Source organism: Drosophila novamexicana, unplaced genomic scaffold (genome assembly GCF_003285875.2).
Source record: "Drosophila novamexicana strain 15010-1031.04,08,12 unplaced genomic scaffold, DnovRS2.1 tig00000986-arrow-arrow-pilon, whole genome shotgun sequence".
In the NCBI taxonomy this organism is placed as follows: Eukaryota; Metazoa; Arthropoda; class Insecta; order Diptera; family Drosophilidae; genus Drosophila; species Drosophila novamexicana.
In genome coordinates this window covers 2,122,054-2,146,181 of record NW_020824835.1, presented here as the reverse complement: position 1 = coordinate 2,146,181, position 24,128 = coordinate 2,122,054, and the positions used below count along the sequence as shown (strand labels likewise).

The following is a 24,128-nucleotide window of genomic DNA, read 5'->3' as shown; positions in this document are numbered from 1 at the left end:
ATTGCAGGGAAAATCTAAGATACAGTTTAATGACTTTAGAATTGGATAGTTTTAACGTTGAACCTCAGCCAATGTCGCTCTCAACTCGCATCAAGTGATACCTTTACTATGGTTATTATATTGCACTCTAACAACCCAATTACAAAAATTACTCATAAGGTGCTTAAAAACGACCACAACCAATATACAAAATGTGCAAAACACATATTTCTTACAAAAGTATAACGAGAAAATAAGAAAAAAATGTGAAAAACTGAAAGCCAATGTGAAGCTCACGTGCAACTTGACGGCTTGTCACTTTGTCTCTGCGGAGGGCACGGAGTGGGTGAAGACGGCGCGGGGGAGGGTTGGCAACTCCCGACAGCACCTACACAAATTTGCAGCTCCAATGCCGCAAAGTGAGTCATTTTGAGTGCCGAGTTTCGGGTTTGGCTTTTGGGAAATTGGGACTTTTTTTTGCGCGCTGCAGCTGCGGGCTTCGACTTTGTGCTGTGGACGACGTAGTGTCAACTTGTGTATGTGTGTGTGGTTTGTGTGTGTGTTGTGTGTCTTTGTCTGGCAATTAAGATCTGAATTTACCAGTCGCTGTCGGCCTTTATGTAACAAAATATTTACACAGGGAAAAAAGGCTGGGATTAATTCTGTTCTCAAAAACTTAATTTTCGCCGTAGTTCAATTATCAGTAGAGTCTTCTTGAAAAATTAGTCAATTTTGCTGAGTTAAATCGAGTATTTCTTGCTGAATTTAAGAGAGTTCGCGATTACAGCACATGATTTGTTTCTGAGGACAATTTGCGACAAGCTGGCAAAAATATAGAGACATTATTAAATCAACTCGCGTAAATTGTATAAAATGGCAAACATTTTGTAATTTGCAAGAATCTTGCTCCAATAGGAATTGAGTTGTACGCAGCCTGCTGCTGTTTTTCCATTTTTCTATCTGCCTTGTGTTCGGCTGGTTCTATTGTCGCGTTCTGTTGAGCTTGTAATCAAATAAATGAGTGTGCCCAGGTGCTCCTTGGATGGTACGTACTTCCCGTTTCCCCTATTTTCCGTGTCAGTTGGTGCCTTGTCTTCATTATTGGCTACGGTCTTCGAAGAGGCAGCCCTCCTGCCCAACCCGCCACTTTATTCATTGTGCCCTGTTTCGGTTTTTAATGATGCGCAATTTGTCGTTAATTTTCGGCATTTTATTATTTGCTTTATTTTGTTTTTCGAAGATTTCTCCACATTTCACATTGTTATGGCGCCCCAAGCGCCAGCTGAGCCCCTTGGAGCCCTGTCTTTCGCTCTCTCTTCCCCCTCTCTGATTGGGTCCCTTTTGGTGTTTGCCATTATGTTGGGCAACTTTTTGTGAGGGAGCAAACTTTTGTTTTATGTCTTTGGGCCGTGCGACATTGCCGAAAAGTTTCTTAGGGCAGAGCGTCCATTAATGCGGATTTTTAGTTGCTGCTGCTATTTGATCTATGGTCTGATGTCCTTTTCATGGCTATTAAAATGTGATTACATGCTTTCACTCACCAAAAAGGAAGACTTTTATTGGAGTGTACAAAAGATGAAAAATTCTCCATTCTCTATTAATTCGTAAGTCAGAGATTTGCTGATTAAGTTATAAATGGTTATTAACAATTGAATGTGTGGAAGAGAGAGGAAAGTTAAGAAAGGCAGCATAGAGAGAGAGAACGTAGAGAAGAGAAGGAAGAGAAGGAGAGAGAGCGCGAGAGAAAGAGAGAGAAGAGACAGAAAACCCGAAGAGAAAGAGAAATGGAGAGAGAAAGCAGGATAGAGAAAGAGAGAGAGAAGGAGAGGGAGAGATGGAGTGAGAAAGAAAGATAAATAGAGAGAGAAGAAGAGAGATGGTGTGAGAGAGATAGATTGTTTGAGAGATACAGAGAGAGAGAGAGACAGAGAGAGAGCTAGAGAGTGGGGGTAAATGACATAATATGGGCACCTTAAAGCCTGATAAGGCATGACTCAGAAAGGTTCATCCCTAAGGTAACTAAGTACATATTAATAAAAGGCTCTGAAAAGACAGTTCGCTTAATCTATGTTCTTTTTTTCATCTATTCTAGAGTTACTATAATCTTACAAACTCGTATATTATAAGAGCCATAGATAACTATAAAATATTGGGCACAGGGTATGATAAGACGGGTAAATACAAGTTTAATGTACTACTTTGATAAAAATTTTTTTAGTTTTTTTAATAGTTTTTAAAATCAGAATTTGGTGCAAAAATGGCCAAATATTTTTTTTTTTTTTTTTCATAATAATAATTAATTAAACGTTTCCTCAACTATTGAAAACTATTATATTATTATATTGTGTGAGGGGTCTAATTGTTGCTATATCTATTGCCGTAAGGCTTGTAGAAGTGGAAGAGATTGGGATTTACGAAAGTTATGGCGAATATAGTCACCCCCAACCTATCAAGAAATATCGGTTTTAACAAACGTGGTCATATGCTGTTGCATATTTTTATCGTTATACCGCATCTATAACTGTTTTAGAAGCTTTTTGATTAACAAAAATATTGTAAATAATTAATTTGGTTGTAGGTTCCCATACAGCTTATGCATCTTAAGGCACTGGGATAAAAAAACGAATAAATTTCCAAATTAATTTATTATAAAACCCTTTTGACTTTATAGTAAAAATGAGTTTTCTTTAATTTATGGGCAGCCTTAAGCAAAACATTTACTTGGTTTTCTTGAGTTTGAGTTTTTTTTAACAAAAGCTACAAACATTTTCTTCTCTTTTATATTTGGTCAGTTGGTTTTCTTTTAGCTTTTCTGTTTTGGCTCTTTCGTTTTTTGTTTGCCTTTATGCGCTTCTATTAGTGTTTACCTGCTGCAGGAAATGCTTTTCCGCTGCTCATTGTTTCACTTACAAAGCACATTATTGTTACCCACCAGCATTCTGGCTTAACTGAGGGGCTGACTAAATGACTGGCTGCACCGCTGCACCACTTCGCACCACCTCGCTCCATAAGCAACGGGCATTGGCCCAGAATTTCAGCAGAGTTTTCCGCGACTGGGAAATGTGCAACAATTGACAACAGAAACAGGCGCCAGACGATTCCATAGATAAAATAAGTAGCAACAAAAACTATGCAAATTCCGGGACATAGGGACAGAGAGGGGTGCGACAATTAAGTGTCAAGTTTTTCACGAACAACATCACGTGGCATGTACGCCAGCGGGCGGGTGTGAAGGCGACGAGTGTTTTATGCTGTTTTACATTTGTTGGCAGTTGACAGCCTTTTGTGTGTGTGTGTCTAGTATTGGTGTGTGTGTACGTGTGTGTGCGCGTGTGGGGTATCGGACTGTAATGTTGTGAACGTAGCTTTGCATAGTTGGACGCCGTGGCTGTGACATTTGTCAACCAAATTGTCGCGCAACCAACAGAAACGGAAGTTAGAATTGTGCAATAACTTGCCAGTGATGAATCATGAAATTCCCTGGAATCGGCTTTAGAATTATTTGTAAGTAATTTCTTGGACTTTGGGATGAGTGTGCGCAGAAGAGCGAATGATATATTGACAAGAAACTGAACACATTTAATATGCTATCAACACATGAATGAATTTTTGTATTCATTAGCCCTTTTGGCGAAAAGCTGACCCCTGAAATAACAATCGATTATTGAGAATTAAGAATTTAAATCTGAGAACCTTGAACCTTGAATATAAAACCTTAATAATAAAACATGTTTAAAGAACACGTCGTCAAAAGATACATCGAAAAAAATCGTTTGAAACAAATATAAATTATTTCGGAATATTTTCTGAATATATATATATTAATGGTTTAGATATTGAGCTGAAACAGAGAAATTCCTGTTTATTTAATTAGTGGAGAAATTAAGGATTGAAATTTAATTTCGGTCAAAAAGAGCGAACATAAAATTGGAGATGGAAAAGCTTTTAGCACGCGAATACAATATATATCTTAATAAAATCTGAAACATTTGCTGAGTAAAAATAATTATTTATATAATATTTCATATTTCTTTCAGAATATAATAATATATAAATATATATACAATTATTATAATAGATTCATAATAGAAAATTATTAAGATCAATTTAAAATTTGTTTTTAAAGAGTTTTTATCAGTTTAATAAATACAATTCAGATATAGGGTATTTTGGCTAAGGGCTGAAACTCGAATGAGCGACGGCACAACGGGGCGTATGTGTAACATCCGATTTTGATGCAGCAGCTGAGTCTGTTGCCTCAGCAAAGTGGATTATGGGTTTGTATGCATTCCCTTGCTTGTGTGTGTGTTCTGTGTGTGTGTGCATTCCATTTGCCAACCAATTTTGCTGCCACTACCCAGACCCTTCGTACCCCTTCTTTTTCGGTCTTCTACATTTGCCAAACAATTGCCAACAAAAGCCGCTTACAACACTTGAGGCGCGCGCTGTTTGTTGTGGCATGTGTTGTTGTTGCCAATTGTTGTAGTTGTTGTTGTTGTTCTTGTTGTTGTTACCAACTAGACTCTGACTGCAGTTAAATTACAATTGTGCGCTTTGTTGCACACTTGTTTGCAGATTTTTACCGCCTAACGTTCTACACTATTTTTTCCGCTATGCCCCTTCTAAGCCTATTATTGTTTTTGTTCTTGTTGCCTGTAATTGTGGGGGAGGGGTGTTTATAACTCTTTTGCCATTGTCACATTGTTTTTGCTGGCTCCTGCATTTGAAGCTTAAATGGTATAAAATGCTAATCGCATTTGCCTGATTCCATTAAATATGTGCGAGTGCGTATGTGTGTGAGCTTTTAGGCTTAGCGTTCTGGGTGCGAATATTGTCATATTAATTGTTGGTGAAATTAAAATTTTATTATAAACCATAAATCAGGTGTCAGCATAAATAGAGAAAAGCAGACAATTTTCGGGCGATATGCGCAGTTGCAAAAGTTTAAACATTTACATGGGCCAACGCACACCCAAACAAGCTCATTTGCATAAGCATACAATGACACACACACACACGCATACAACAGTTAACTTAATTTGCATGAAACGCGACGTTGGCCAAAAAAAAAAAGTCAAAATTGTTATAGTTGGGAATGCTCAACTAAAAGATTCCTCGTTCCCAGCTCTGGGATTGAGTTCTTGAGTTCATAATATATTTAAGAAGGTATGGTAAAATATATGTGAGTCCGTTGATAGATGTTTGTCGGTTATGCGGCTACAGGGGAATATAATCATAATTTGAAGCTCTCTTATCCACTTTTAACTTTCTGATTATTCAGAATATATGTACATGCACTCCCTCTGCTGTTCATTTTTAATGGGTATACAGTATATAAAAGAAATGTAAAATTATTTCAACTGCACTTGGAAAAGTAACAGCCACAGACTTTTAAGTATCCGCACTCGAGTGCTGAGTAGCTACAGCATGGGAATTGAAGAATAGAATGAGAGAGGGAGAGCAGCAGAACGCGTTGCTATGGAATGCATGCAGACAACCTTATAGAGATACAGCTACAGATACTTACATACAGCTGTAGTTACAGATGCGGCAACTAACTACAGCTGCAGTTTCATAATGAAGCTCGCCAACTTTTCTATTAAAACTTATTAAATTTCTGTGGCTTCTGCTAAAAGTTGTTTTCTCTGTTGCTGTCCTGACCTTAGTTCTTGTTGTTGTTGTGCTGTACGCGGTGCTATAATGAAATATTCAGAAGTTTATTCCACTGACTGACATGCCCATAATAAGTATTAATTAGTACTGCGAATTCCTCTGTTTAATGGAAACTAGCAATATTTTGTAATATCACATTTGGATTGCTTGCAACTCATACTTACAAATTGTAAATGTTTAAAGCTCTCTAAATGCATGATAGTTTAAATAATCAAAATGGAAAGATTAACCTGTTTATTTTGCTGTGTTAGATATAACATCCTACCTAAAAAGGATGTATTTAGTAAAAGTAATCTGTATGATGCTAAGATTTTTAATCGAGATGGGCTTTTCCAACTTCTAGTGAGCGTTTGTAACTGTCCAAATCAATTTCAATTGGAGAGGTTATCAATTATCTCAAACTAATTATCTTAATTATTTTTTAATAAAATTATTACGTTAAGTCATGACTTATATGTACGAACATAAGAAATTTGATATTTCATTTAACTTAATTTTAATTATATATTGTATTATGTATATACTCTTTTTGGTAGGTTATTGCAACTTCGACCTGCAGCTACTCTACTGCAGATTCAGCTGCTTGCTGCATTTTAGTATACACTACCGTTTTTAATTGGTGTGTGCTCAACATGCCACATGGCGTTGGGTTCCATTCGTTAATCTTTGTTAGCTTTGCAGCACGTGGAGCATTTGCTAAATGGCCGCCTGCCCTTTTTGCGTTCTGCTCTCTGCCATTTTACCTTTTATTTATATGTATATATATATATATATATATGTATATTGAGCCATCCAAGCAGGGATGCGGCATGAGATGGTGGCCATTATCAAGTCGATGACAAGCAGCCCCACTTGCCACATGTCACATGCGAAAGAAGCTCAGCTCAGCTCAGCTCAGCTGGCTGTTCTCAGCTGCCAGTTGAGCTTTCATAGCGGCTTATTGGCTACCTCCGGTACCCCCACGCTCCCATTTCTCCACTACCCGATTGTGACGCTTCGAATGTGCGTTGCGTGACTTTTGCGAGACTTGTTTTTTTATTTTTATTATTTTTATTTCTTTGCCGCTCATCAACGAAGCCACTTGCGACATGTCAGCAATGGCATTCGCATTCGCATTCGCATTCGCATTCCCATCACCATCCCCATCCCCATCCTCATCCCCAACCACATTTCCATATCCGTTCGCCTCCTTGCTTTACCTGCTTGTCATGCACGAGCCTATCGAGCTGCTCGTTTTGATGAGCATAATTTGCGTAAAAGTTGCGCGGAAGATGGTCGTTTGGTAGCTTTATTAAATGGGGCATAATTTATCTGTGGGATTTCATTTATTGTGATACAAACGTGAATGAAAGTGGAAAGTTTTCATTATGTCGCCAGTTGTTTTTCACATGAGCTGCATCCTTATTCCTTCACTCCACACTATTCAAATGATGTGTTTGCTGTTGCCTACTTAAGGGCACACAGACATTAAGGATGTGAGAGGCTGTAGTCGAGGCAGGCCGTCAAGCAAATTGAAATTTAATTACTAGGTCCACATTTGGCGAAAGCGGCTTACAAGTGTCTGAGGGAATCCGAAAGACAGACAGAGATGGTGGCTTAATACTCACTGTAAGAAAAACCCATTGACATAAATACTATTTTGTTGTAAAATGAGGTATAAGTTAAAGAACTGTTTACATTTTACTGAAAAACTAAAAAAAAAAAAATACTAGACTAGAATTAAATAATGGCTAATTTATAAACATTCCTTCTTCGCATTGCAATTGAAATAAATAATAAATGTGAAAAAGCGCAATTGTTCTGTTTTATAAATGTATAAAAACGCAAATTAATAATGACCTGGAATGCTTATTTTTTTGATTTTTTTATTTTGATCTTTTTCGTATGGTTATTGGACTTTGTTTCAGTTAAAACTATTAATATACTAAAATGGTTTTCAATATTCCAAGAACTCTAATCCTTTTTTTTTAACTTAAGAAATTCTAGCTAAAATTCTGTAAACAGCGAAAAATGGCTGCTTCAGGTTTGTCGACGAAAGTGGACTGAAATTTTCTTACTTGTTGTGCAAGTGTTTTTTTGTGTGCACACATGTATGAGTAGGTGTGTCGGTGTATATATGTATGTGTGAGTGCGTTTGTGTTCAGCGCCATCTTCCACTCATTTTAAGCAGCTTTGGCTTGCATTTCATGTTTAAATTTGGGTCGATGGGTTAAGTCGTCGCCATAGTCGCTGCAGCGCGGCTCATTACCGTTGTTGGCCATGTAATAATGGCCCGATTAAATGGGCCAGCTCAGTGGGATACTGAAACAGCAACCCCCGAAAAATAGCAGTAAGCCAAATGGCCAAAACAATTGCCGTTGCTCCCGACCCTTTCGCTGTCGCCAAACATCAAACATCAAGTTCAAGGCATCGGGACATGCGAGGCATTTGCGGGCGAACCACAAAATCGAGCTGTAAACTCAATTTGGCTGCCACACAAAACTAACGGCTCGCAACAACATGGTGTATAGTACATTTACCGTTAGTCCATTTACCATATCAATTATTGATTTAATAATTTTCGAGCCATTCGTGACATGGGCGGCTCGCTGTGCGAGCATAAAATAAACATGGCCATAGCTCATAAACGTGGACGTGGTTCATAATTAAAATGCGCCCTGTTCCATTTTAATGTTATCCTGTCGTCCTGTCGAGCATCAGAAATTATGCTGCATACGTTGCGGCACATTCCGTTGCCGCGTATCCTGCACGTGTCATTAATAAGAAATCAAAAATCGATTAAGTTCGTCTCTTTTACCCTGGCTCACACGGCTTTCAACTTTTCTATAGACGGAAGGAACTACCCGCTTATCATTCCGTGCGCGCTGCGCTTGTTAAAAGTTTTAATTGGCAGACATGTTGCGTTAATTTGAAATATTTGGGTAATTTACTGTAATTGCGGACTTAAAAGTAGCAACAATTAATTAATCGATGCAATTGAAATACTTACATCAATGTGTATATAGTTAACATTTCGATACAACCAATAATACGTTCTAATTGGCTTCCACTTTTAATTACACTGTGCAGACGAGTTTATGAGCCGAATCTAGATACTTATGTGTTGATAGATGGTTCATTAAATATTATTAATGTTTATAAAATTCAATATATAATTTTTATATTCATTTGGAGGCAGGTTGAATAAGGCTGTTTAGTAAATTGAAACTTCAAGCTACTGAAAGGAAATACTTTTGTAATAATGATCATTGAAGGTGCTTTAAAAAGAAATTACTCAGCATTTCATTGGACTAAGGCAACAATTTCCTTTAAACAAAATGAATCTATGTCAATGTTTTTCAAATACCTATAATATGTTATGTTTTAATAAATGTACTAAATGCAATATACATTCAATCATAGGAAAATATTTTAAAATTATACAAATTGTTATATTTATGTTGTAAATATTTCTATTGAAAACAAAAGGATTCTTATATTTATATATATTTGTATATTTATATTTATATTTATATTTACATTTTTTATATCTAACTTAATAATAAGTTTTCCAATTTTCGGCAGTTGAATTTTTTAAAGTTTATTTTGTTGGACAGTTTTGTCCGAACGCGTAAACCAGTTCACCTGCCACAAAATCTAACAGCTGCCGTCGCAGACGCAGCCAGTCGCTGCAGGCTGCTGCAACTGCCCATTAATTTGAGCAAAGCTAATGCCCAAAATTATACGGTTCGGTATACGGTATAGGGCAATGCCAAAATTTGGGTTACCCTTGTCACAAAACCGGCTTCGCGATTGGGGCAACGTGTGTGCTCCCTACGCTACGTTGCCCGACTTCCTCCAACGTCGCTCTGCTAAATAAAACGACTAGCAGATGTCGCTGTCGCTGCTGGGGATTGTATTACCTTCAGTTACCTCGAGTTACCTGCTCAGTCAGCTTTTTTTCTGTCTCTGTTCCTCTTACTGGCTCTCGCTCTCGTTTTGTGGCAACTTCTTTGATTTGCGGCAGGTGCAAATTTAGCTCGTCGTGATCTGCGGCCCTGTCGACAGTCGTTGCAGGACCCGTTTGCTGTTTGCTGATATTTTCGGCGATCCGTTGCTTTAACTGATTTGTTGTGCACACCTGCTGCCGTTGTCTGGGTTGTTGTCTTCCTACTCCCTAGCTTGTCAGGTAGTCAGTCGGCTGATCCTTTTTGCTATAATAGCCTTTGCAATGTGTTGTCTGTCCTTCTGTCTGAATGTTAATCTGAAATATTTCAATGCATATCCTGTTTAATGGCTTTTGTGTGCAGGCTCTTTAGATTTGTATCTGAGTGCAGTCCTCAGAAGAGTATATCTCTTTCTATCTCTCACACTCTCGCTCGCACTGTTCGTGTCGTCGTCATCTTCATGTCAAAATAATCGTCATAAATTATTTTGTTACCTGCTACTGTTGAGCCCCGCTAAAATTGAAATTGAAATTGTGACACTGCGTCCTCTACACAATTATTTGATGCTCAGTTTCTCTTGTGTTAATTGCATTTCGGTTTGTTTTCTACCTGATGACAAGAATTTCAAGGTGTAAATGCAATTAATTTTCTCATTCTTCTGACATCGGGGCGTGGCAGCGTGTTATTAGGACTGCCATCGATTAGAATATGACTTATTTATTTTGTATCTGCCTTCCTTCTCTCTCTCTCTCTCTCTCTCTCTCTCTCTTTTTCTCTCTCTCTCTCTCTTCCTCAACAACTGATAAAGTCTCTGTCGGAACACTTTGGCAAACAGCATTTCCTTCATTAAAATGAATCAACTCCAAAAACTAAACTTTACAACAGGGCTGCCTCAAGGGCCGTCTGCCATGCTTGTGGGGCGGCAATGGCAATGGGCTTTACCGTGGGAGGGGGCGGCGGGGTTATCGTTAGCTTGGGGACTCTGCATTTTCATCTCGGCAGATTTACGAAAAATTACAATTGTGTACACGGCCACTTCAACTTCAAGTGCCATCCATGTCGCTGCTGCCAGCGTTGCCAACGCTCTGCAGTTAGATCTCTTCCTCTCCCCCCTCCCATGGACACCACAGAAACTCTCTTTCACTCCCCTTCTGCTCTGCTTGCACTTGGCAGTGTTATTCCAACGCCATCGCATTGTTTGACAGCCCCGCCAACAGAGTCTGATAAAAACTTTTTTGAATGTGCATGCACATAGAGAAGGAGAGGGAGAGAGAGTGAATGAGAACGATTGAGAGTGGGAAAATCGAAGCAAATCAAATGAAACGAAACGAAAACCAAAACCAAAACCAAACTAGACCAAAAAATCGATAAGAATAACGGACGAGAATTGAAGTCAAATATATGGCTAAGTCGATAACGAAATACTCTGACATACTTTGATTAGAAGTTATCTAAAATTAATTTAAAAAAAAAAAAGTACAAATAGCAACGAAAGTAATTTTATATTATACTAAAGTAGACCACAAAGCGTATTCACCTGAAATTATAAGTTATTTAAGAAGCTTCTTCAACAAAATAATTTTATTTTCATATAATTTAAAGTTTATATTCGATATCCAAATTTGTATAGTTTCAGATATTTTGGGCTATATTAAAAGTTGTAAAATAATTTTCCCGATTTAAGTGATTACAAATAACTAAGTTTTATTCAGAGTTGTTTTTTATTTATATTCGATTAAATAAAAAACATTTTACAAGACGTTATGTGCCAGTATTTAGAAATCATAAATACACGCAATTTGAATTGAAATTCTTTTAATAAATTGCAAAGCTGATGACAATTTGATATTTCCCTTTTAGTAGAAAATATCCAGCACATAGTGGTGCTGCAACCAGAAGAATGTGTTCAAGAGGTAGGGTGGGTACGAGGTACTGGTACGTCATTTTGCCAATAAATGGAATGCTTCAGACTCTGCGCAGCAGAATATTTTCTTCCTCAACTTTCTACGCCGCCTTCGCTTCCATTACATCTGACAGACGCTGAAAAGTACGTGTTTAGTTATGGACTGCCCCAGCGGGCCGATAGAGACACAGATAGATATTGAGAAGCTTGTGAAAGGGATAGAGATAGCGATGCGGGCAAAAGGTAATGCCACTTTAAATCGATGTGATAAATGCGCAGAGGTTGCGTCTGCCTATCAATAGAGGAAATATCACATCAAGTGTCTGCCTGGGTCATAAAACACACAACAGGACGGAGCAAGAGTGGAATTGAAGGTTGTTGAGGACATGAGAATCAGCTCAAAACTTGGCAGCATCCACTTGAATTTCAGTTCAGACTTCAAGTGCAAATGAGAAAAGGCAGTAGCTGTAGGAGTGGCTGTGGTGCTGTGGCTGTGTGTGGTTTTGTGGTTGCCTGTGGCTTGGTTAATGGTCTACCAAGCGGTTGGTTGGGTGTTAGATATTTATCATTCTGCACTTGGCTCAAGTGACAAACGAGCCACAAACTGCGACTGCTAGCCAAAAATTGAAAAATGACTTAAATGGCAAGAGGCAGCACTGCCCGAAGATGTCCAAGGACTGTTCGTAAGTCAATTACAATCTGTAATGGGCCCGGAGCGCAATGAACTTGTCAAAAAGTCACCTTTGTGGGCTACACACGAGGCGCACAACTCAGTATTAACAACAATCTTCTGGCCTCATTGTGGTTCTGGCTACCCACTTATCAGTAGCGTTTATGTATCTGCCTGAAGCTGTAACAGTATCTGTATTTGTATCTATGTGTAGCTGTATCTGTGTGACAGCTGCCTCCGCTCGTATCTATGTATGTCAGTTAGTCAACTAAATAGTCCGCACATCATGAAAGTGCCTGTCGCGCCCTGCTCTCTCATTTTAATACACATTGCTGAGTGGCCGTTGAAGTTGCCCAAAACATTTTTTAGTTCTTTGTTTCTCTCCCCATCTACCCCCCTGGAAGTTTTTCAAAACAATTTTTTGTGCTGTCGTCTGTGGCATAAAGTCGGTGTTTGCCTTAGATTTCAGAGTAATTTATGTTTCTATGCCGTAGACCGTTGCTCTGTTTATCTCTTTGTCTCTTTGTCCCTCTCTCTCTCTCTCTCTCTCTCTCTCTCTCTCTCTCTCTCTCTCTCTCTCTCTCTTCAATACACTCCCAGAGGGCATTTCACTTGGTAATGCAACCTGCAACGCAGCGCAATGAAATATTTTTATAATCATAAATCATAAAGTACCTTTCGCAATGAAAAGAAAAGTTTTATGGTATGCATTTTAATGAATCATTGATTATGAGAACTGTGCCCTGAGCTGAGTTTTTACCGTTCATCTTGTTTTATTATATAGCGTTGTTTGCGACAGAAAAAAATCGATATTTTATAGATTAGCAACTAATTTAAGAGGCCAGATCATTTGAGATTGGGATTGTTTTCTGATGAGTAAATGTGATAAGATCGGGGAGATACACTTTTTCAGCTGCAGCAATTAGTTTGTGATAAACAAGATTCGATTTTAAACGTAGTTCGTTATCTTAAATGTACAAAGTAAATGTATATTATATATCAAGTAAAGAAAAATAAAAAATATCAAATGTATTAAGATTCGAAAGATTTCCTTTGTCTACTTCGTTTGCATATTTTTATTGATCTTTTTCCTGTTAAAAGAACTTTTGCAGAGTATTTACATTGTCACCTTCCAATTGCTTTCACATTTCTGTTGGTTTATTTAGCAGGTGTTTTTAAGTCGCCGCTTTTGCTGTCCGGGTTTACTGGCTTTCACTCTCCCCTCCCAAGCGGCTTTTGAGCGAGTGAATGCATTTTCTCCCCTCCGTTACGACTGCGTTATCCGACGGACGCGTTCCCATTTAGCTGGGCTCTCGACATGGCTCATTTGCTTAGACTTTAAGTTTGGTGCATTGGCAAAGCGTTGGCTGATTAAATAGCCCAGATTGCTTTGGCCGAGTATCTTGGCTTAGCTGTGCCAGATCTTAATGAGCAGCCACGGGACAGGCACGAGCACAGGACACTGGACACACGCCACTTCCGTGACCAGGCCAGGCGACAGTTTTTCTGCGGCCATGATTAATCTCAACACTTTCCGACCCATTAATTTCAGTGTGCCCAGCGGCGAGTGTGCCTTAGCCCCCAATACCAAACTGTCCAGCAACGAACCCTCTCTGCCCCAGCCCCAACCCCTTCTCACATAAGAAACTAAAGCGTGTGATAAAATAAAATTCCAACCCCACTGAGCAATGACTCGAGTGCTTGGTGTGGATCTGGGCCTGGGGTTGGTTTGTGGCCTCGTTCAGTTTGACATTGTGCAGCTGCCTCATCAATGGCCTCTTGTTGGGGCTGTTGCCTCCACTCACCTGTCGAGGTTTCGTTACGCCCCGACGCCTTTCACTCAGCCACACAGCCTCTTGATAGTGCGCCCTGTGCAATGCGACAACACAGGAACTGAAGAGCCCAAGTGGATTTGCAGCCATCTCCCCCACCCCCGTCATGATGACAAAGAGGTGTTAAAGTAACAAACAGCAGATGGCACTGAGGTGTACGTTGCTCATTGCAATGCCGAGGGCCACTGTTGATTACCTGTGATACGCATATGCAATGTGGTATTTGCAGTGTTACACAATTTATGTAACGGGCACATTTGAATTTCAGTGTATTCAACGTGGAAGAAGACGGGTAGAAGATAAACTAAATTATGATTTATTGATCAAATTTAGTTTTATTTATTGATCTGCAAGCGTGTTTTATATGCTTTTTAGCACAAATAATAAATAAATTAACAAATAAAAAAAATCAACAATTATACTATACTAGCGGCTATTCCCCTCCTTTCCTTGCCTTGTTTTGTGCTTAAAATGTTATCTCTGAGAATGATTTTGAGAACAAAATATAAATATATAAACGCGATTTTCCACACTTGCGGATGGAATTTCCCAAAACCCCGTCTTGGCGTGCACCTCCATCAAATAAAAACATTTTAGAATCCTAGCTCTTACGGTTTTTGACTGACCAATCAGTCAGGCAGTCAGTCAATCAGTCAGTCAGTCAGTCAGGACAAACAGTTTTATTTAAAGAGATTACATTGTATCGTCTTCGGTATTGCTAAAATGGGTTTCCGTGTATATTTTGGAGTTAACATTTGGCTAATACTATCTAACGGCAGACGTTCTTTTGGACAGAAGCGTTAATATCAGTATAAGGATAGTTTCAAGCATCGAAGTCATTGGCACATTCGAAACGATTGTAAATATAAAGGTAGAGGTAAAGGCAGCACACAATACAATACAATCGCAATTGCAATGCTTTTGATAGAATTCGAAGCAGACGTGCATGAATTTGTGTGTGTACATATATGCAGAAATTCGTGGAATTTGCGCTAGCTGCCACAAACACGTATTTCTGAATTTTAATTGTTGCATAAATTGGTGGGCAATACAAGTTGGGTTATTAACTTGATTTGTAGCTATGAGGTGACGATAGGTGTAAAATGAAAGATACTTGATATATATATATATAATATTCTAGAAGCAACATGTCAAGTTTGGTGACTCTAGATCTTAATATTTACCCAATTTGCTCAAAAACAGTCGATATCGATTTTTATCGATTGCTTGGAAGCGGAGTAAGTAATCGATTATCGGTACAGCTTACAGCTTACAGGTTACATTTCAAGTCTCTAGATCTTATAGGTTCTGATATCCTTGCGTTCATACATACGGACAGACGGATGGACAGACGGACGGGCAGACGGACAGACAGACGGACAGACAGACGGACAGACAGACGGACGGACAGACGGACATGGCTAGATCGACTCGGCTATTGATGCTGATCAAGAATATACATATATACTTTATGGGGTTGGAGGTGCTTCCTTCTGCCTGTTACATACATTTCCACAAATACATAATACCCCTTTTACCGATTTTCAATGGGTTCAGGGTATAAAAATATATATATTTAAAAATCCACTTCGGTATTAAAAAAGAAAATCGAATGCATGGTATATTTATTGTTTTCATAGTGCGAGTTCATTAATGCCCAATAATGCATTATGAAGAGTATATAGTAAGTCGCAGTTAATTTGTTAACTGGCTGTATTGGCAGCCCTTTTGTGCCGGAATGTGATAAAATGCCTAAAATATGGCCAGTTACTGGAAATGGCAGGCAGCGAAATGGGGTTCTGCAAAAGGCCAGTGGTACGTATTATCGTTGGCCAGAGTTGTCCCAGAGTACATTTTGAGGCGTTGGCATGGCAACGCCCTAATCTATTTACAAGCAGTCGTTAAAGGCAAAACTGAAATTGGAGCTTTGCTAGATGAAACTTATTTATTTTCCTATGGCTTTTCCTTTTGGGCCAGTATACGAAATTACATTTGTACCTTTAATTTATTGATGTTTCGAATGCGTTGCGGGGTGTGGCCGAACATGTGGCACATGTCTTACAGCCGAGGGTTGCAAGCAGTTGCCATATGGGGCTGGCGTTAAAAGGTGCAAAAGGTGTGCGTTTGTTTGGGTCACCTTGATCCTGTGTGTGGCACTGTGCCGGGTCGCCAGTTGAAAGCTTTATTTCCTGCACGTCTCAAATGAGGCGTGAAAATTGCCTACTAATAGAAAAGGCACAAAAGGGTTGCCCCTAGTGATACGTCATGTGGCACGTGCTGGAATGAAACAGTTGCCAGGTGTTGCCGAAGAAAAGCATTTCCTTTTTTTTTAGCACGTTCATTAATTTAGCAATGCAAATGTTTCTTGCAATACAGTAATCCCTGCAAGATTTTTGGACAAATTTGCTTTGGCTGCTCCTTTTGTCTGCACCTCGCAACTGGAGCCAAAGTTTAAGCGCCCATAAATTATAAACTGACTGCGGGATTCGCCTTTGGCTCGCTGGCTCGTTAACTTTGAAAACGAAATCCCTGCATCAACTTGGTCTGACACGCGGCCTGCATATGCCATGCCCCCGGCCATTTACATATGGCGGTATCCTACTGCCAGGGACAGACAATCTGTGCAGCAGACGAGATAGAAAGAGAAGGAAAGAGCGCGTCGGACAAACTTAATGTCAAGCGCCACCAGACAACAAAGAAGAGTGTGAATTTATCATTTGCCTGAAATGAGCCAAAAGTCCACAAAAAAGAAAAGCGAAAGCAATGAATCGTCTAGTGGCAACTATAAAGAACAAATCCTCTTTGACTTGCCTGCCGGCAATGAGTTGTAAGTGTGTGCCTGTGTGTATAGGCAAATTTGCGTACAAACCCATGAAAATATGATAAACGAGCTGGGTTTGTGCGCTGCAAATTCGTAATTCGGGATACGGAAACTAAAAAATTGTTGGGCTATTATATAAATTACTTAAACTTAAACGGGGAAAACAACAACAAGTGCAATAGTGTCTACATAGGTACAACAAAATCGAAGCTAAAAACAAGGATTAGTCAACATAAATCGGACTTCAAACTAAGACATCAAAATAATATACAGAAAACAGCACTTATGACCCATTGTATAAAAAGCAACCACACACCAAATTTTGATGAAACAACAATCTTACAACAAGAACAACACTATAACAAGCGACACACATTGGAAATGCTACACATAATTAACACACCAACCAACAAACGACTAAACTACAAGACAGACACAGAAAATTGCGCTCACTTGTACAGACACCTCTTAAACAGCCAAACAACCTCAGTAACAATCTCCACGTCAAAAAGCGCAGACGTGTAAAATAATGTATGTAAAATGTTCGAAATAATGTTTAATTTATTGTATTATAATTGTTAATTGTTTTTTGTATCTTGGTGTTAGTGCCCTGAAGACGGTTTGCCGATGTGCAACCGAAATATATCGGAAGAAAATTAAAATAAAATTGTTTTCATTGTTTGTTTTAACAAACACGGACCTCGAGCCAGCCAACAAATAAATATTTAAATTACTTAAAGTTACAATTCATACGTTGATAATTTAAAACAATAGGAAGACAAGTTATAATAAATGCAAGTGCAGCAAAAGTTTAGAGGATACAAAAATATTTGTTTAATATATGGTACTTTGCTTTGATTAGTTACATACAAATGTTGTCATATCTACTATTTTTGCTAAGTATTTCTAGTGGTATATATCTATTAGGCAATCCAGTTATCTTTGTATCTATAATTTGTTCAAATGCGGCTTAACATTGATTACACATTATAATTATTATTATTATTATTATAATTATTATTATTATAATTATTATTATTATAATTATTATTATTATAATTATTATTATTACTATTATTATTATTATTATTGACATTATTTTTAATTTTTTAGCAGAGAGAATGCTCTCTTCATATAAATTATTTTAATTACATGATTAGGCGTTTATTCATATTTAAAGAAAATCAATATTCCCCACACTTCTCTAACTGCTTATTCACTCTTTAATTTCATTTAAAATTTCTTGTCAAATTCTTGATATTCGTGTACGCATAAACGTATTAAAAACTGGAGACAATTTTGTCTGCATGGAAGTACAGCCACAGACACGGGCAACAATGTTCAATTTTAAACTACACTCGCTTCATTATTCTCGAAACACACTCAAAAACACATAAGCGCACACCAGGCACACCACAAAAGTTTCACAGTCACGTAGAAAAGTGTTCGCATAGCTTGGCAAATGTTTTGTGTACTTTTTATGCTAATGTTTTTGCAACAATTTTGTTATGGCAAAAAAACGAGTTGGTGGCATCGGACCAAGGTGTGTTCCGGCACACTCATACACATATATATGTGGCGCCTTTTGCTCCTGCTTCACTTCATGCAGCTCTCATTTTTCCCTTGGCTATGTTATTATGTTTCAGCTATCACACGCTTGGCTTCTGCTTTGTTTTTGCAATTGGCTGTTGATAATATTTTGCATTTTTCACGCAAATGAAACAAAGTTCACGACGCTCGATGGTTAGGGAGCTGGTCGTAGACTGTTTGGTGGCCGCACAGCAGTCGCGGGTGGGCAAACAAATCGGGGTAAGAATTATGCGAGTCGCATGTGTGCGTGTTTTGATATGTGGTTTGCTGTAAAATGTAAGGCATTTTCCTTTTTCCTCAATTTTACAATTTTATTGTTTAGCTGGGCAAAAGTTAAACATGATTTCCTTATTTCCATTTCTCCAATAATTTTTGGGGTATCTTCAAGCCCTTTTTTTTTTACAATTTTTTCTGCATTTCTTTTTAACGCGTTGGGCACAAAACATAATTTTCGTTGGTTTCCGTTTTTATTTGTTTGTATTTCTCTTCCTCCTTCCTCTCTGTCTCTCTTACCTGCTTTGTGGTTATTTGTTTGTTGTGGCAGCATCGCCCGCTGAACAGTTTGACAATCACTGCGGCGCCTTTACGTCACAAACAAACACCCACACCGCCCGCCCCTTTCTCACCCCCAGCGCACGCAAAACTTTTTCCTCTTTTGCAAATGAGATTTCGTTCAGTTGCCTTGATAAATTGTTGATAGCTTTGAATGTGTTTACATTGATGCATGCTTGGAATGTGATGCGGAAATGGAGAAACTGCTTGGGTCTAGGCTGTTGTGTGTGTGCGTGTGTGTACATTTCAGAAAGAAATGTTTGAGCGTTCAAGCTGTGGAATTTATTTAAGGACTCTTTTGTAAAATATTTCTCGCTTTTAATCCACAAATGCAACGACCTAAATTCAAAAATTATGCAAAAGAATGCTGGTAAGAGTTAAGAAGCCGACCTTTGTAAGTGCTTATGATAAAAGCGAGTCCTTTTGCTAAAGTTAAAATAAATGAAATTTAAATTTGTGTAAAAATAGTATAAATATTTTTGTGCATAAACTGCAAAGCCTTTTCAAATGTGTACTTCTTAAAATATAAGCTTTAAAACTCCTCTTTTTAGTTTTGTTTAGTTTCTATAAAAAATTACTTCTATTACCGTGATTAAATTATATTTTTGTTATATATTTGCCATGAAATGTGTAATGTGTAGGAGACATCTTCGACCCCATAAAATATATATATTCCGCCTGTCTGTTTCTATACGAGCTAGTCTCTCAGTTTTGAAGCCGGCCGGATTGCACCTTTAATCGGACATATAATCATGTAGCTGTCATTAGAACGATCGAAGAACGGTCGGAAAGCAATTTCTTGTATGAAAAACTTGTTTTGATTTATATTTAGACCAAACCAATAAATGCAAAAAAATATATCCAAAATCGTATCAACAACGGACCATTATATCACATATCTGCCATAGGAACGAAAAGGTATCTGGACCCAGCCCCTACTGGTTTAACTATGCTACTTATATATCGCTTAAATCTTATCAATTAAACGGTCTAAATATGATTTGTTTTTCGCAAAAAATGCTGTTTGTTTTAAATATATTTCTAACAAACACATACGAGCTTTACAATTCTCACATATATGCAAGACCGCGAGTCATATTTTTAGAAGGGTATTAAATATTTGGCGTGCGAAGGTATTCGTATGTTTTCATATATTATATTTTTTATATGAATTCTTTGATAAAAAAAAAAGTAAAAACTGTTTAATTTCTTTGCTTGCTTATTTAACGAATATGAATATGTTTTAAGAAGTCCCGATTAGTGTGCATGTTTAAAGTAGTTATAATGATGAGAACATTACGAACAACTCTTAAATGCGAATGCGGAATGAGAAAAATGTTAATGAAAGGCGGTCAGCTAGTGGAAAAATTGTTGTGAAAATTATGCGCTTATATTAGCAACAGCAGCAACAACAACTAGAAAGCAACGTTAAAACAAAATCAACTGAAATCCAATTAAAAGTTAAACGCCGCACCGAGCAAAACCAAAAAGTCAAGATGGTGCAACTTGAAATGTTAAATTTTCTAGAACTGTGGCCTGTGCTGTGCAAGTGGCGTCCGTGGTCAAGTTGAAGGCTTTCCGCTAGAAGAGCAGGAAGGGGATGGGCAAGCATATTATAAATAACAGCCAAACACGCAAACAGTTTGTGCAAGTTTATTTGCCAGGTGAAATCTTTTTGAACCCAGCTACCAGCTACCCCGAACGAGTTAACGTAGCGTCCCGTTGGCCCTGTTGGCCTCGATTGCGTGCCAAGCTCGGCCAGGATAACAGCACAAATAAGGCAAAATTTGCGCCAAAACGCAGGCACAACAACATTAAGAAAAGCAAGTAGTGATGCTAGCTTGAAAAAAGGCTAGTTTTAGAGGGAAAAGCTTAAGAGCCGAAAATAATATAATAGAGTAATTTCCTGGTGGAGTGTGGTAGAGTAATATGGCTTTGACAACAAATGTGCAATATATATACCTAATAAGGTATATATTCTTGATCAGTATTAACAGCTGAATTCGCCACTAATCTCTCAATTTGACAGCTATCATCAGGAAACTTTGCATAGGCCTTCGTCTTTTTTTCGCAGGCTGTACATAAATTGGAACAGCCTGGGTCAGACTACTGTACGATATAGCTGCCATAAGAATAATCGGTCGAATGCGAAGTTGTTGCTTGGTAAACTATTTTGTTTTTCACCATATATTAGTAAGGTTACAAGCTTTACGAATGTCGGAAATATATTACCTATGTGCAAAGTCTGATACACTTTGGATTACTATATCATAAATATCTATGGGAGAAATCTTGAAAAGCATCAGTGGGAAATTTTAAGTGTTTTTTCTTTTTAAACAAACTCAGACTATAATCGGTCGAAAATAAAGCTTTTGTGTGAAATTATTTCTAATTCCAAAAAAAGGAGATCTGCCAGCACAATTGCAGAGCAACAAGAACAAATTTGATTAAGTCTCTATGCCTTTGTCTGGCTTTAAGTTGAGCAATGAGCTTGCAAGCCAGCAAATTAACTAAGAAAACTTCTGCTGGCGACCAAAAGACTTGGCCGAGAAGGAGCTCAAAGGCCGAGCAACGTGCTTTGGTTTACTAAAATAAAGACGCTGCAAAGTATGCTACACAAAATATATACCCAGGCACGTGCGCCATTTTGAATACAACGGACCAACAAGCCAAAGGCGGTATTTTCGTTAGTGTTGTTGGAGGTGGAGAGGGGGATGTTGTGGTCAGGTGGGCAACGCCTTTATGATTATTGTCTTAAAATTAATCAATGTGTGCGTGTCTGCAGCGGAAGAAGTTTACAGCCTAATAGATTCCTGGCAGAGCAACCCACCACTCGCCCCGAAAATTAATAGACTCTGAAGCTTAGTTCGAAAAGTTTATGTATTCATGCTTGAAATTAATTAGATTAAGGGCCGTATTTACGGCTGTTGAACAAAATTTTTACAAATTCAGCCGGTTTGCTTTGACCAAAAACTTGTGCATTTCTCACGGAGAATTTCTTTCATTTGCCACCTGGGCTTGTGGAACAACCTGGATTTATGATTTGTGGACTTAAAGAGGTTCAAATTCCACAAAGGATGTTTTTCTTCTTCTTGCTATTGCAGTTGTTGTTCAAGTCGTACGCATAATGATGTTTATTCCAGCTGGCGGTTTATATTGCTGTTGCCAATGCTATTGTTGGCGTTGTTTTTGCTGTTTTCTCTTTAGTTGTTATGGTAACGACATGTTTTTGCTGTTCCTGGTCTTAGAACTCCGGCATCTGTACGTGTATGTACAGATATAGACTAAGCAGATGTCTGAAACATTCAAGTAGGTTTGTTTTGAGTGTCTGACTGAACGGTGACGAACGCACAAGTCAAACTGTGAAGGTGTAAAGCTGAAATTTACACTAAAAGTGCACTATGGGGGTATTAATAATATTAATATTATTATGGTGCCTTGCAAACGTGACGTATTGAGACTGCGGCTTAGGTGTCTTAGGTGTTTTCCTTATTCAATTTGTACACCTTGAAGCTATTGAAAATGACAAATAGGTGTATAATGGTATTGAGCAATTGATTGTAACAGACAGAAGAAAGCATCTGTCCTAATGTATGTTACAGGCAAGAGGAAGCATCTCCGACCCCATAAAGTATATGAATTCTTGATCAGCACCAATAGCCGACTCGATCTAGCCATGTCTGTCTGTCCGTCTGTCCGTCCGTCCGTCTGTCCGTCTGTCCGTATGTATGAACGCAAGGATCTCAGAATCTATAAGAGCTAGACACTTGAAATTTTAGGTGCTCCCAGTGCCTGCGCAGTTTGTTTCCGATAATCGATAACTTACTCAGTTTCCAAGCAATCGATAAAAATCGATATCGATATCCTGTTTTTTGGGCAATTTAGGTAAGTAATAAGATCTAGTCACCAAACTTCACATATAGCTTCTAAAATAGAATATATATATGCATTTGATGTTGGAAGAAGAAGAAGTCGGGAGCTCCCGACTAGAACCTCTTACGTGTTTATGATTGCTATTATTACACCCGAAGAAAAAATCAATAATAATACATTTTGTTTTCTTTTATAAATGTTTTTATATTGAATCAAAAATAGCATACATGTTTAATACAACATAGTTAGCTTAGTCTAGTTGGTTCCTCAGGCTTTATCGTGAACATAATAATAAATTATAAAACAACAAAAAGTGAATATGATAATAAATAAAATATTTCCTTTGTTCTATGTATATGTTGGCAGACCACCATCAATACTAGGTTGAGGGTTCGGGCCCATGAGAAGCCGGAAGGCAGTATATTTGTCATTATTTCAAATTAGCAAATGTGTGTGCTTTAAATAAATATAAACATAAGTGTTTTCTCTTTTATAAATGAAGCGAAATAGTTTATATAAAGGGAATTATTAACATGGGCAACTAAAGCTATAATGATGTAACTTTTAAATAAGGCTGTCGTTTGTTTTTTACTATTACAACCAAAACGCACTTGGACAAGGTCTCGTCGGGAAATGGTTTGGCTACCCAAAAAATGTTAGCGCATCAAGTGATAGATGCTTTCTAACTTATAAACGTATGTACATTAAAAAAAAAGCACACATATATTAGTTATTCATAATTCATTATTAAAATTGCAAAGCTGTGGCAAAAATTGTACAAGCCCAAGCTTAGTTTAATGAATGTAAAAAAGCAGACTTACAAACCGAATATGAAAAGGAAGCAAATGGTCGAATTGTGAATCGAGCTACTGACAATATTTTTGTATTTCTAGCCATGATATAAAATATTTGCATCATGTTATAATAAAAAACGTATAACAGGCTTATATAAAAATATATTTTGCAAAGCAACCGACAGAACATACTTTGTTCCCACAACCGACATTTGTGCCAATATTATAAATGCATTTTTTTGCATCTTAATTTGTGTGGTCAGTAAAAGCATTCTTTTTTATTTGAGATATGAATAATTTCCGGTCATCAGCGTTCTCAGTTCTTTTGATGACGATGAATGAATGCAATACAATAGAATTCACATTTGCAAAGAACTTATAAATAACTTGCATAAAATTCAATCTGTAATTCGTTACATGTCCGCACAAGAGTATTTATATCAATAATGTTTGAATCTATAATACTTTTTTTTTAACTTTTATTGTACGTTTATTCAAATCAAGTTAGTATTGAG

The 24,128-nt window shown here is 37.8% G+C and overlaps 1 long non-coding RNA gene across 1 annotated transcript; it reads left to right on the top strand.

Annotated features, from left to right (window-relative positions):
• The first annotated feature begins 16,968 nt into the window (after nt 1-16,968).
• On the top strand, nt 16,969-17,466 carry LOC115765746. Its single transcript, XR_004018145.1, has 2 exons — nt 16,969-17,335; nt 17,411-17,466. It is a non-coding gene; the product is annotated as an uncharacterized LOC115765746 (long non-coding RNA).
• Nucleotides 17,467-24,128: the final 6,662 nt, after the last annotated feature.